Raw genomic sequence first — 13,376 nt, forward strand, 5'->3', positions numbered from 1 at the left:
TTGAAAATCTCAATATATGCAGAAGCATTTGATAAAAATTAAAAATCTAGCTATAATTAAGAATTCTTACAAAATCCGAATAAAACTAGATTCTTTCAATCAAATATATGCTATTTTCTCAAAATAATAAAGTAAACGTCTTTTTTTTTTTTTTTGAGACAGAGTCTCGCACTTTTGCCCGGGCTGGAGCGCAATGGCGCAATCTCAGCTCACTGCAACCTTCATCTCCTGGGCCCATATGATTCTCCTGCCTCAGCCTCCCAGGTAGCTGGGATTACAGGCACACACCACCACACCAGACTAGTTTGTGGTATTTTTAGTAGAGACGAGGTTTCACTGTGTTGGCCAGACTGGTCTCGAACTCCTGACCTCGTGGACATCATTCTCAATAGTAAAATAATGGACAGTGTTCTCTTTGATTTGTGAATAAGACCAGAATGTTCATTCAGCATTGTTCTGGACATTCTAGCCAAGTCAATAAGACACAGAAAATACAATTAAGCTATAAGATTTTGAAAGTGTTAAGTAATACTATCTGTCTTCACAGACGACATGGATATTTACAAGGAAAATTCAAAATAATCCACAGAAAAAACACTAGAATTAATGAGTTTACAATGTACTATATGCAAGGTTGATATTTAAACATGTATTTTTATACAAGGAGCGAAGAGAAAATAATTTTTTAAGATATATCTTGCCTACCCCAAGATGGCCAACTAGACACAGCTAGGAGGAACATCTCCCTCCAAGGGACCGGAACATCAGAAAGACTGGAGTCCTCTGAGCGTATCTTCAGAGGCAAGGCATTGAGAACAGATGGAGGGAAGACACAGACACTGGACTGAAGGGACAGGGGACTGGGCACCCTGCATGGGACTGCCGTTCACCAGGACTTATTCCTGGCCCCGAAGAACTCCTGCGGAAAGTAGGAGTTGAACACACAAGGAGTAAGCTACTGTCATCACAGCCCTCTGGAATCCCAGCAGTAGGAAACCCCTCTACCACCATGGACCCTTCAGTTGGCAGAAAGAGTAACTTAGAAAAGTGTTAGAGGCAGAACTCCAGCCAGTGCAGAGGCCAGAGGGTTTGGTGTTGGAGTGTCTGTAGCGGAGCATGGCCAGGGATGCCCATTCCCCTGGGCTCAACTTGCTTCCATAGGAGACTTTAGCCATAGGGGAACTGTCCAACCTGAACCTGAAGGGCTGTTTTGCCCATGAGACAGGACATGTGTACACAGACAAACCTTCCCTTCCTTTCCCTGCCACCACATGTCTGTGCATGCACCCTGCTGTGCCACTGCTGTTGACATGGGTGCATGCTGCCCCCCACCCCACCTGTCACATTGCCATTGTCGTCAGAGCATTGGCAGGCATGAAATCCGCCTGCCCTGCTGCCAGCAGCACCCACCACTTGGACTGACACTGCTGCCGAAGTGAAATGAGGCAGGGAAAACAGACAGCTTGCCCACAACCTAGGCAGCTACCATCACCAGTGTGAACATGCATAGAGGGCATGCACAGTCCTGCGCCCACCAGCACCCCCACCACCATGCTAACACCAACACTGGCATAAACACATGCACAGTTGCCAGTGGAGGACCTCTGTCTCCCTGAGTAATACTGCCATCACCACTGCTGCAAACACCTGCTGGCTACCCAGCACCCACTACCACCCTGCCACAGCTGACGAGTGTGCACTTGGCCATGCTGCTGCTGCCACTGCTGCTAGCACATGCAAATGAGGATAGATTCCACTGCCACTGCCCTACAAAGAGCTTTGGCTGGCACCATGCATACAAGTATTGTGACCAGCAGTCCAGGAACATTTCAGCCTATCCTGTGCAACAGGTTCCTAACCACAAGGGGCCAGAAAACAAAGCCAGTGCCCAATAAGAGTCACCCAGAATTAGAAAACACAGTCCAGGAGTCCTGATTTAAGCCTTGACTCCCTAAAATCTTCCAGAAATGAATCCAATTGACTGAATGCACCTTATACCACAATTAAACCCCCAAGGTCATTAAATAGGATAAAAGAAAAAAGAAACATCTAAATGACAGGAACTTCAAATATTGAAGGAACAGCAGACCTACAAAGATGAGAAAGAACCAGCACAAGAACTCTGACAACTCAAAAAAAGCAAGAGTGTCTTCTTTTCTCCAAATGACCACCCTAGTTCTCCAAGAAGAGTTGTTAACCGAGCTCAGATGGCTGAAATGACAGAAATAGAATTCAGAATAAGGATAAGAATGAATATTTTCAAGATTCATAAAAACACTGAAATCCAATCTAAGGAAACTAAGAATCATAACAAAATGATACAGAATCTGACAGACAAAATAGCTGGTATAGAAAAGCATGAAGCTGACCTTATAGAGCTAAAAAAAAAAAACTACAAGAATTATATAACACAATAGCAAGTAAAAGCAACAGATTAGACCAAGCTGAGTAAAGAATTTCAGAGCCTGAATACTGACTTTCTGAAATAATACAGTCAGACAAGAATAAAGAAAAAAGAATAAAAAGGAACAAACCAAACCTCAGAGAAATATGGGATTATGTAAAGAAACCAAATCTATGGCTTATTGACATCCCTGAAAGAGATAAGGAGAACGGAAGCAACTTGGAAAGCATGATTCAGGTTATTATCCATAAGAATTTCCCCTATCTAGCCCAGGAGGCCAACATTCAAATTCAGGAAATGCAGAGAACCCCCACAAAATACTTCACAAGAAGACCATCCCCAAGACACATAATCATCATATTCTCCAAGGCTGAAATAAAAAATGATAAAGGCACCAAGAGACAAAGGACAGGTCACCCACAAAGGGAAGCCCATCAGACTAAAAGCCAACTTCTCAGAAAGAGCACTATAAGCAAGAAGAGATTGGGGGTCTATATTCAACATTCTTACAAAAAGATAAATTCTGACAGAGAATTTCATATACGAACAAACTAGGCTTCATAAGCGAAGGAGAAATAAGATGCTTTTCAGACAGGCAAATGCTAAGGGAAATCATTACCACCAAACATGCTTATAAGAGCTCCTGGAAAAAGCACTAAATATGGAAAGGAAAGACTGTTACCAGCCACTACAAAAACACACTTAAGTACACAGACCAGTGGCACTATAAAGTAACTATAAAAACAAATCTGCATAATAACTAGCTAACAACACTGCGACAGGATCAAATCCACACATATCAATGCTAACACTGAATATAAGAAGCTAAATGCGCCAATTAAAAGGCACAGAGTGGCAACGTGAATAAAGAAGCAAGACTCAGTGGTATGCTGTCTTCGAGAGACCTATCACACATACAATGACATTCACAGGCTCAAAATTAAGGGATGGGGAAACGTCTACCAAGCAAATGGAACACATAAAAACGCTAGGGTTACAATCCTAATTTTAGGCACAGCAGACTTTAAATCAACGAAGATCAAAAAAGGGCATTACATAATGGTAAAGGATTCAGGTTGACAAGACCTGAATATTCTAAACATATATACACCCAACTGAGAAGCACCCAGATTTGCAAAGGAAGTTCTTAGTGACCTTCAAGGAAACTTTGACTTCCGTACAATAATAGTGGGAGATTTCAACACTCTACTGACAGTACTGGACAGATCATCAAGGCGGAAAGTTAGCAAAGAAATTTAGGACTTGAACTCAAAAGGACCAATGGACCTGATAGATAACTATAGGACTCTCCATCCAAAGACAACAGAATGTACATTCTTCTCATTGCCACATGGCACATACACTAAAATCAACCACACAATAGGACATAAAACAATCAGCAAATGCAAAAGAACTGAAATCATAGCAACTACTCTCTCAGACAACAGCACAAAAAAAAGAGAATTCAAGAAAATCAGTCAAAACTATACAATTACAAGGAAATTAACCTGCTTCAGAATGATTTGTGGTAAATAATGAAATTAAGACAGAATTCAAGAAGTTCTTTGAAACGAATGAGAACAAAGCTACAACGTACTAGAGTCTCTGGGACACAGATAAGGCAGTGTTAAGGCGAAAATTTGAAGCACAAAATGCCCACATCAAAAACTTAGAAGTATCTCAAATTAACAACCTACCATCACAAATAAAAGAAGTAGAGAAGCAAGAAGAAATCAACTCCAAAGCTAGCAGAAGACCAGAAATAACCATAATCAATGCTAAACTGAAAGAGATTGACACATAAAAAAGCCATTCAAAAGATCAATGAACCCAGGAGTTGGCATTTTGAGAAAATTAAAAAGATGGATAGAAACTAGCTAGGCTAATAAAGAAAGAGAAAAAGATAGAAGATAAACACAATGAGAAATGACAAGGCAATAACCACTATCCCCACAGAAACACACATATATAACCATCAGAGACTACTATGAACACCTCTATTCACAAAAACTCAAAAATCAACATGAAATGGATAGATACCTGAGCACATATACCCTCCCAAGACTAAACCAGGAAGAAACTGAACCCATGAACAGACCAATAATGAATTCGGAAATTGAATCAGTAATGAATAGTCAACGAACCAAAAAAAAAAAGCCCAGCCAGGGCCAGATAGATTCACCAACAAAGTCTACCAGACATACAAAGAAGGGCTGGTACCATTCCTACTGCAATTATTCCAAAAAAATGAGGGAGAGAGACTCCTCCCCAGCTCATTCTATGAGGCCAGCAACATCCTGATACCAAAACCTTGCAGTGACACAACCAAAAAAGAAAACTTCAGACCAATATTCTTGATGAGGATAGATTAAAAAATCCTCAACAAAATACTAGCAAACCAAATCCAGCAGTGCCATCAGAAAGCTAATCCACCATGATCAAGTAGGCTTTATCCCTGGAATGCAAGGTTGATTCAACATATGCAAATCAATAAATGCAATTCATTACAAAAACAGAAATAAATTCAAAACCACATGTTTATCGCAATAGAAGCTGAAAAGATGTTTGACAAAATTCAACATCCCTTCATGTTAAAAACTCTCAACAAGCTACATATTGAAGGAACATACCTCAAAATAGTAAGAGTCATCTATGACAAAACCACAGCAAACATCATATAAATGAGCAAAAGCAAAAGCATTACCCTTGAAAAGCCACACAAGACAAGGATGCCACCTCTCACCACTCCTATTAAACATAGTATTGAAAGTCCTGGCCGCAGAGATCCAGCAAGAGAAAGAAATAAAGCATATACATATAGAAAGACAGGGAGTAAAACTATTTCTGTTTGCAGATGACATGTTTCTGTATCTAGAAAACCCCACAATCTCAGCTTGAAAGCTCCTCAAACTGATGAACTTCAGCAAAGTTTCAAGATAAAAAGTCAATGTACAAAAATTACTAGCAAAATCTGTACAAACTAGCAAAAAATGTACAAAAATCACATAAAAAATCCTATATGGCAATGATAGCCAAGCTGAGAACCAAGTCAGGAACACAATCTCATTCACAATTGCCACAAAATGAATAAAATACCTAGGAATATAGTTAACCAGGGAGGTGAAAGATCTCTACAGTGAGAATCACAAAACACTGCTCAAAGCAATCAGAGATGACACAAACAAATAGAAAAACACTCCATGCTCATGGAGCTCATGGATAGGAGGAATCAATATCATTAAAATGGCCATACTGCCCAAAGCAATTTATAGATTCAATGCTATCACTATCAAACTATAAATAACATTATTCACAGAACTAGAAAAATATATTTTAAAATTCATATGGAACCAAAAAAGAGCCTGAATATCCAGGGCAAGATATCTAAGCAAAAAGAACAAAGTTGGACACATTATGTTACCAACTTCAAACTATACTACAGAGCTACAATAAAAAAATGGCATGGTACTGGTACAAAGGGAGACATATAGGCCAATGTAATAGAATAGAGAGCCCAGAATTAAGGCTGCACACCTACAACCATCTGGTCTTCCACAAAGTCAACAAAAGCAAGCAATGAGGAATGGACTCCCTATTCAATGGGAGTGTGCTTGGATAACAGGCTAGCAATATGCAGAAGATTGAAACTGGACTCCTTCTTTATACCACATAGAAAAATCAACTCCAGATGGATTAAAGACTTAAATGTAAAACCCAAAACTATAAAAACTCTGGAAGACAACCTAGAAAATACCATTCTGGATGTAGAACCTGTTAAAGGTTTCATGACAAAAACACCAAAAGCAATTGCAACAAAAGCAAAAATTGACAAATGGGATCTAACTCGACTAAAGAGCTTCTGAGCAGCAAAAGAAACTATCAACAGAGTAAACAGACAACCTACAGAATGGAAAAAATATATGCAAACTATGCATCTGACAAAGCTCTAATATCCAACATCTATAAGGAACTTAAATTACAATGAAAAAGCAAACAACCCCATTAAACAGTGGGCGGAGGACATGAACCAACACTTTTCATAAATGTGGCCAAAAAATCACATGAAAAAGCTCACTATCACTGATCATTAGAGAAATGGAAATCAAAACCACCATGAGATACCATCTTACACCAGTCAGAATGGCTACTATGAAAAAGTCAAATAACAGAACAGACAAGGTTGTGGCGAAAGGGAACACTTATACACTGCTGGTGGGAGTGTAAATTAGTTCAACTATTGTGGAAAGCAATGTCACGATTCCTCAAAGAGTTAAAAACAGAATTACCATTCAACTCAGCAATCCCATTACTGGGTATATATATAAAGGAATATAAATTATCCTACCATAAAGACACATGCACACGTATGTTAATTGCAGCACTATTCACAATGACAAAGATATAGAATCAACCTAAATGCCCATCAATGGTAGAATGGATAAAAAAAATGTGGCACTTATACACTATGGAAAACTATAGAGTCACACACAAAAAAATTAGATCATATCCTTTGCAGTAGCATGGATGGAGCTGGAGGCCATCATCCTTAGCAAACCAAGGCAGGAACAGAAAACAAATACCACATGTTCTCATTTGTAAGTGGAGGCTAAGTGATTAGAACACATGGACACAAAGAAGGGAAAAACAGACACTGAAGTCTACCTTAGGATAGAGGGCGGCAGGAGGTAGAGAAACAGAAAAAAATAACCATTAGGTACTAGGCTTAGTATTCAAGTGACAAAATAATCTGTACAACAAACCCCCATGACACAAGTTTACCTACATAACAAACCTGCTCATGTACCCCTAAATCTAAAATTAAAGTTTAATAAGTGTCTATAATATGTATGTATTGTTATGTATGTAATTATACATATATATCATACATATGTATATAATTATATGCGTGTGTATGTATATATAATCTTAATATTAAACTGCATTAAACTTCTAGGCACAAATTAACCAAAAATACATAAGACCTCTAAACAAAAAACCATACATGAGATTAAGAGAAATTAAAAGATCAAAATAAATAAAGTACACTAGTCCTCTCTTACTTATGGTTTTGTCTTCCATGGTTCCAGTTACTCATCAACTGTGGTCCAAAAATATTAAATGGAAAATTCCAGAAATAAACAATTTATAATTTTAAATGGTGTGCTGTTCTGTGTAGCTTGATGAAATTTCCCACTGCTCTGCTCTATTCCTCCTAGGACTTTAATCATTCCTTTGTCCAGCATCCTCATGCCACATTCACGACCCACCCAATAGCCACTTAGTAGCCATCTCGGTTATCAGATTGATTGCCAAAGTATCACAGTGCTTGTATTCAAGTCACCCTTATATTACTTAATAATGGACCCAAATTACAAGAGTAGTGATGTTGGCAATTTGAATATGCCAAAGAGAAGCCATAAAGTGTTTCCTTTAAGAAAATAATAAAGAGAAAAAGTTGTTTGCTCAGGTTGCTAAGCTCTATGGTAAGAATGCTTCTTCTATCCTTGAAATCATGAAGAAAGAACAAGAGATTTATGTTAGTTTTGCTGTTGCACCTCAAACTATGAAAGTTATGACCACAAGACTTCATCTCATCATGTAGGCATTGTATCATCTCACATTATCACAAGAAGCAGGTTAAGTACAGTACAATAACATATTTTGAGAGACGAAGAGACTATTCACATAACTTTTATTACAGTATATTGTTATAATTGTTCTATTTTATTATTAGTTGTTGTTAATTTCTTCCTGTGCCTAAGTTATAAATTAAACTGTATCATAGGTATGTATACATAGAAAAAAACATAGTCTATATAAGGTTTGGTACTATTTGCAGTTTCAGGCATCCACTGGGGATCTTGGAATGTGTCCCCAGTTAATAAGAAGGAAGTGCTGTATATATTATGTTCATAAATGAAATAAGTTAATATTGCAATTACACCAGTTATTTAAAAATTTACTTAACAATAGATTGAATACAATCCTAACTAAAATCTAAACAATTATTTTTGTTAACTTGACAAAGTAATTCTAAAATTTACATGAAAGAAGGTAAAGTCAAGATGCCTTTGAATAACAAGTGGTAGAAGAACTTGTTTTAATAGATATTAGGAATATTTAAAAAGTAGCCATAGTTAAAATAGTGTTATAAGTGGTAAGAAGAGACTAATAAACCAATTAAATAGAATAATTGGCTCCTAAAAGACCCAGACATATATAGAAATTTAATTTATAGTAAATATGACATTAAAGAACAGTGGGCAAAGGAGAGAATTGTCCTGTATGATTCTATAACAACTGGATATCTAGAACTTGACTTCTACCTCACATCACTCACAAAAACCAAGGCAAGTGGAAAGATATAAACATAATGAGGTGATACAATGATTAAAATTAAAATTAGGAACATCAAAAAAACCTCATTAAGAAATTGAAAAAGCAAATCATAGAAAAGGAGAAGACCTTTGCAACATATTTAACTGATGGGAGGCTCTTAATCCAGTTTAACTAACTTGTGGATATTAACAATTTTAAAAATCAACACAATAGAAAAATACACATATGAACAGGAAATTTATAGACAATAATATGTTCATGGCTATTAAGCTACATGACATAATCATATTATTCAACAAGAAAATGTAAACCAAACTCTCACCAGAATGGCTAAAATTAAAATAAATGATTATACTAATCTTTGGTAAAGATGAAACAATAGAAACTCTTACACAGTAATGAATGAAGTGAAATTAGTATACTTACTTTGGAATACTGTCTGGTAGTATCTACTAAAGTTGAAAGATTGCATGCAATATGACTAAGAAATTCCATTGCTAAGTATATATTCAAGAGAAATATATGTACATATTTAGCAAAAACACATTTAAAAGAATGTTTATGGCAGCATTATTTATAATGGCCCAAACCTAGAAACAGCACAAATGTCCATCAGCAATACAATGAATAAGTATTCTGTAGTATTTCTATACAATGGAATACTATATAGCAATGAAAATTAATGAACCACACAAAAACATTAAAGAAACTTATAAACATACATTCAGAAAAGGACACCATACACAGAAGAATGTGTGTCATATGAATATTATGTACATTAATTTAAAAATCAGGCTAAACCAACATTTTGCATATAAGGATACATTATTTAAAGTTAAAACTATAATGAAAAGCAAGGAAGTAATTCCCACAAATATCAGGAATAATGTCATCCATGGGAAACTGATGGAAAGGAGGCAATGGCTGGCAGGCAGAAAAAGTAGGATTGGAGATGCAGCAATTGTTCTATTTCTTGACCTGTGTGATGGTTACATGGGTCTTTACTTGTGAAAATCATTGCTCTGTCTCCTTAATGCGTAAAAATTCAAAGCAAAAAGCTTAAAAGAGCAATAATTATGTAGGTGAAATTGAAAAATAGAAAACTGTTACCTGAGATAAATTTTAATAAACATAACTTTTATTTAAAATTCACTGGTAGCAAGAGCCATTTAGGTCATTTATCTCATTTAAGCTTTACAATATCCAGAAGACACAGTACTATTAATATCACATTTTGAAGGTACAGAGGCTGAGGCACAGAGAACATAAATAATTGACACAAAGTCACCCAGCAAATGGGCCTTATTTGGAATATGAATCAATGAAGCAGAATGGTCCTGGAGCCCATGGTCTTAAGCAGTACATTATTCTACTTCTCCAGTATATTAGGTTGATGCAAAAGTAATTGTAGTTTTTGCAAAGTAATGGCAAAAATGCAATTACTTTTACATCAACCTAATAGAAAAAGAGATACTCTATATGCTGAGTGTTATGTTTTTCCCTTGTCAAAATTAGTTTTGCATGATCGGTAAACTAAGTCTAAAATGGTGTTCTTTTATGGACCCAAGATATGAAATCTTTTTGTTTTACTACTCTATCCTTGTTTCATTTTTAAGTTCTGCTAAGGAATGAAGACAAATCAGATTAAGATGACATGTTTACTACCGTAACTTATAATTGAATAATATAATAAATTACTGTTGCTATCGCCCAACACACAAGTGAATATATACAAGAGATTTATCACTAACCATAAGGTACATTTCTCCCTAAACGTCAAGATTTTTCTGCCTACCCAACAACCTATCTAAAGAAAGGGTAAACTCTGTAAACAAAATATGTTTCTCTGATTATTGGCAACATCATTTTCCAGCTCAGTCATCCTGGAAGCTTCAGTTATTTTTTTAGAGAAATGATGGTACAGTGGTAAACTGCAATGACTCTGGAGCTTGACTAAATGGCCCCAAATGTCAGGCATGGTATGTTTTACTTTTGTGACCTGGGACAATTTGCTTAAATGATGCTTCTCTCAGTTTCCTCTTGCACAAAATGGGGATGACATTAGTCATTAACATTTAAAACAACCCTGGTACTCAGTGAATCCTGCACAAGCATTAATTATTGCTATTACTCCCCGAACCTATTTACTTCCAAATAAATCTCACATGCTCCAACCTCTGCCAGTCCATCCCCACTGCTATGACCTTAGGTCTTGCCCTCATCCATTCTTATCCCTCTACAAATGCTTAAAAGTTAATCTTTTTGCAACAAGTCTTCGAACTGCAATCCACTTCGAAGATATTACCAGAATAACTTTAAAAATACTTTTCTGTTCACAAGATTAGCCCTCACAAAATATTATCTCTCTATTTTTAATTACCTACCAATTAAATTCAAATTTCTTGAAGAGTTATCAGTATTTCCCACAACCTAGCACCAGCCTCATTTTCCAGTTATCTGTTTTTAGTCCAACATAAGAAACTTATTCTTGTGCCAAACTAATTAATTTGTCATTCATTGGGTGTGAAGTATGCCTCTTTAATTCTAAATGTTAGTATACCATTTTCTTGACTATTCTGTTAACATTTTCCACCTGCATCAAGATCTAGCCCAAATTCAATTTCCATAAAACCTTGGATCAATACAGTTCAGAATTGTATCTCCTTTCTGAGGTCTCCTATAATGGCTTCTTTTTTTTTACACATCTGTGCATTTTATTATTTCTCAAATTATTTAAAATGGCTTTTAAATTGTATTAGTTTATACCATTCTCATGATGTAACTTCCCATAGCCTCTGTTTTATTCATATGAGGGTATAGCTTATTTCCTCAAACTAATGACAAAGTTTCCTTGAGTGTTCTTTTTGTCTTTCTCTCCCACTTGCTCTAGTCCTTCCTAACACAGTACCTCTCACATTTAGGAGCATGAACTATTAATTGAACCAAATGAAATAAAATTTCTAAACAAAATCACTAGCTTTGTCTTCCAGAGGTCAAATCTAGAAATGGAGACTTCCTCCCTTCATTCTCATCCCTCTGTAAATTCTTCAATCTGAAAAGCAAAGGTAGTGTGGGAGCATGAACGATTTAATCCATTCAATTTTAGAGCAATAATCTTTTAAATACTAGTAATTCTGAAAATGTCCCCAGATAAAATGTTGCTGATGATTTGTTTCAAGAAATAAAGTGTACAGGGGTTAGAACCAATGGATGGCTAACGTGAAAGAATTTGAAGATCACCAGAGTCCAAAAGGGAAAGCATCAATGTGGCCAGTGTGATTGATGTAAAGGATAGTACTATGAACATTACACATCTGAAGATAATAAAGAGGGAAGAGAATGGTAAGTCAAGCTCAGCCCTTCATTGCAATCTTTTCTTCACTGCAAAAAGCAGCTAAAAAGGACTGCAAGAAAAGGGTGTGGTCAGCCACTGCAAATTCTGAAAAGTATAATAGAAGAGTAAGATACTGTATCTGCCATTAGGGGAGGGGCTGTTATATATTTTCAAGTTTTCTCTAATCAAACAGCATTTTGTTCAAGGCAACTCATTTTGGGTTGCTGATTGGTTCTATTGACACTAAATATAAGGCAATTGTTATTTTTTTAAATTTGAAATTCAATCATAAAATACTCATTTACTCTGATGGGTAGTGTTGGCCAGAGCACTTCATCAGGGCAGAGGCATATTTCTCTACAATGACAATTTCTAGCCTGACAGCCAAACAAGAACACAATCCCACTCACAATAACCCCCAAAAGAATAAAATACCTAGGAATACAGCTAACCAAAGAGGAGAAAGTTCTCTACAAAACACTGGTCAAAGAAATTAGACATGGCACAAATAGAAAAACATCCCATGCTCATGGACAGGAAGAATCAAGGTTGATAAAATGGCCATGACATCCAAAGCAATTTACAGATTCAATACTATTCCTATCAAACTGCAAACGATATTGTTCATATAATTAGGAAAAACTATTTTATAATTCATAAACCAAAAAAGAGCCAAAATAGACAAGGCAATCTTATGCATAAAGAAGAAACTAGAGGTATCACATTACTGGACTTCAAACTATACCACAGGGCTGTAGTAACCAAAACAGCAAGGCACTGATACAAATAGAGACACACAGAACAATGGAACAGAATAAAGACCCCATAAATAATGCTGCACACATACAACCTTCTGATCTTTAACAATGTTGACAATATCAAAGACTGTAAATAGAAATGGGTTCTTTTATGATTGTCTGCCAAATTAATCGAACATGACTGCAATTGAGTAGAAAAATAAAAATATTACTTACTGTATGTGGCACTTAGCAATTTCAAAATGATTTTCAAACATTCATCCTCAAAATGCTTCTACAAAAATGCATCTGTGGAGGAAGAAAAAAATCCAAAAGAGTAAACAATTTGTCAAGGTCACAGAAAAACTAATAGAGACCAACACAAGCTTAAACACTATACACTGTAACATACTAAAATAGGTTTTGCAAAACGTAGACTACACATCTAGCAAAGTACAATGGGCTGATGAACAGAAATATTCCCAACTATATGCAAATATTCTAAAACATCAGTCAAGGAGGACACTTTGAAAAAAGAGGTAAGAGAAGTCTGCATACTAGC

General features: G+C 36.1%; 1 protein-coding gene across 7 annotated transcripts in view; it reads right to left on the bottom strand.

Moving 5' to 3' along the window:
* The window catches only part of GALNT13 (polypeptide N-acetylgalactosaminyltransferase 13), a 588,430-nt gene that overhangs the window by 546,361 nt on the left and 28,693 nt on the right, over positions 1–13,376 (bottom strand). For all 7 annotated transcript variants that reach the window (XM_032755681.2, XM_032755686.2, XM_032755680.2 and 4 more), the window contains exon 2: positions 13,052–13,123. The gene's annotated coding sequence lies outside the window, so the exon portion shown is untranslated. The remainder of the gene's footprint in view (positions 1–13,051; positions 13,124–13,376) is intronic.

The sequence above is a fragment of the Hylobates moloch genome, unplaced genomic scaffold (assembly GCF_009828535.3).
Source record: "Hylobates moloch isolate HMO894 unplaced genomic scaffold, HMol_V3 SCAFFOLD_1, whole genome shotgun sequence".
NCBI lineage: Eukaryota > Metazoa > Chordata > Mammalia > Primates > Hylobatidae > Hylobates > Hylobates moloch.